Source organism: Bison bison, unplaced genomic scaffold, assembly GCF_000754665.1.
Source record: "Bison bison bison isolate TAMUID 2011002044 unplaced genomic scaffold, Bison_UMD1.0 scf7180017864296, whole genome shotgun sequence".
NCBI classification, from domain to species: domain Eukaryota; kingdom Metazoa; phylum Chordata; class Mammalia; order Artiodactyla; family Bovidae; genus Bison; species Bison bison.
The window spans coordinates 3,588,047-3,589,877 of NW_011494868.1; the positions used below are offsets into that span (position 1 = coordinate 3,588,047).

Below are 1,831 nucleotides of genomic sequence, written 5' to 3' on the forward strand. Positions count from 1 at the left end.
GGCTGCTGCACGCCAGGTTTCCCTGCCTGGGTGCAGGTAAAAGGGCCAGGTGATGGCCAATCGTGTACAGTGTAGGCGGGGAGTTGGATTTATGATTCCAGCAATCCTGTGCAAGGCCCGTCAATCATAATGTCCCAAGCTTAGAGCTGGGATTTGGGCATGGGGAAGGGGCCTCCGGGGGCTTCCCTGGTGGCTCAGATGGTAAAGAAGTCTGCCTGCAATGGGGGAGACCTGGGTTCAATCCCTGGGTTGGGAAGATCCCCTGGAGAGGGGAATGGCTACCCACTTGAGTATTCTTGCCTGGGAATGCCACGGATGGAGAAGGCTGGACGACAGTGCACGGGGTTGAAAGACTCGTCCACGACTGAGCGACTTTGAGAGAGAGAGAAGGGGCCTCTGATCAGACTGAAGACAGCCAGGACATGAAGGTCCAGAAGGACTGGAACTCTGACAAAAAGTAAGGGAAGGAGTGTTTGATCAAAGGAGACAGCTCACCAGCCCTTGCTGGCCTACACAAGTGAGCAGGGGTGCTTGTCTGCCTGGGTGAGCCCAAAGGCAATGGCTTTCCTCTTGGATCCGGTGAGATTTCGTGGAATGACAAAACTCGGGAGTGAGCAAACCAGCTTTAATAGTTTTATTTCTTAGAGTAAGTCTGGGCGATCCCAATGGCAGGCAATAAAACCCATGGTCCTTGAAACCACCTCTCATCTGTAATAAACAAAAGTGGGTATTGTGGCCAACAACAACAACAAATATTTGGGAAAACTGTTGGTTAAAGTTTCCCTTATGCAGATATTCTTTATTCCATTCTCCCTGTTAAATCCTAACAACATAATTAGAGTCTTCATTTTCCTGTTGGGAGTGTGGAGTGGCTGTGTTTTACCCTAGATGCCATATGACATGAAGCCAAGAGGCAATACGATCATGTCAGCTCCCCCAGCGAGACAGGCGGGGGACACACACCAGGGCTTTCTGTGTCCGACGCTTGGTGTAGTGGTGCAGACTGAAGGGACAATTGGGCTTCTGTGTTTGAGGCTGGACTGGACACCCTGTTGCTAAACGGGCAGGATTTTTAAAGCCTTCCTCTCGGCGCCTGCTCATTCACTTCTCTGAGGCCAGCACGGTATCACCTGGCTGACAGCACCGGGATTTCTGTCTTGGCCCATCTGAATTGATGGCAGAGAGAAGAGGCCCTCACCTCTCACCTCTCCTGTGGCACAGATGCCCCCTGAGAACAGAACCAAGGTCACAGAGGGGAAATCGCTGTTTAACCTGCTGGAGGGGTGACATCACAAAAAACAGGGCCTCTGGTTTCTGTTTACTGGGATTTTCAGCTCTGCAATTTAGTAAGCCTGGATTCAGGTCACTTCCTTATGAAATAACTGGGTTTTCAAGCTGGAAGGGACCTGGGGGATGACTTAGGCAAACCTCTTCCTTCCACAGACAAGAAAATTAAGGACCAGGAGTGACCTGACCCATCACATCCAGGGTCTTTTTTTATTCTCGATACCCCCGCTGCCTCTAGCTAGGTCATACAAAACAGACACAAACTTGAAGTAACTTCCATTATGAGCACAGGGATTTGCAGTTTCCTCACATACCTCCTTTGCTTCAAAGTTCCTTCTCTCAAATATTGAAAGGTACCACGTGAGGGGCTTTATAAGCAGCAGAGACTGACTGGCTTCTTTCAGCAAAAAGAGAGAGACCGGAAGATACAGGTGGTCTCGGAGAACTAGAGGATCAAGCAGGCTTCAGAAAGGATGATTCTGGAAGGCAGGAGCCCTGGGAGGTGTCCTCAGGCAGCAGCCATTGGGACAAAACACTGAAAGCC

The 1,831-nt window shown here is 50.3% G+C and overlaps 1 protein-coding gene across 1 annotated transcript in view; it reads left to right on the forward strand.

The window, feature by feature from the left end:
- STON2 (stonin 2) overlaps window positions 1–1,831 on the forward strand; it is a 177,131-nt gene that overhangs the window by 162,821 nt on the left and 12,479 nt on the right. The window lies entirely within an intron of this gene.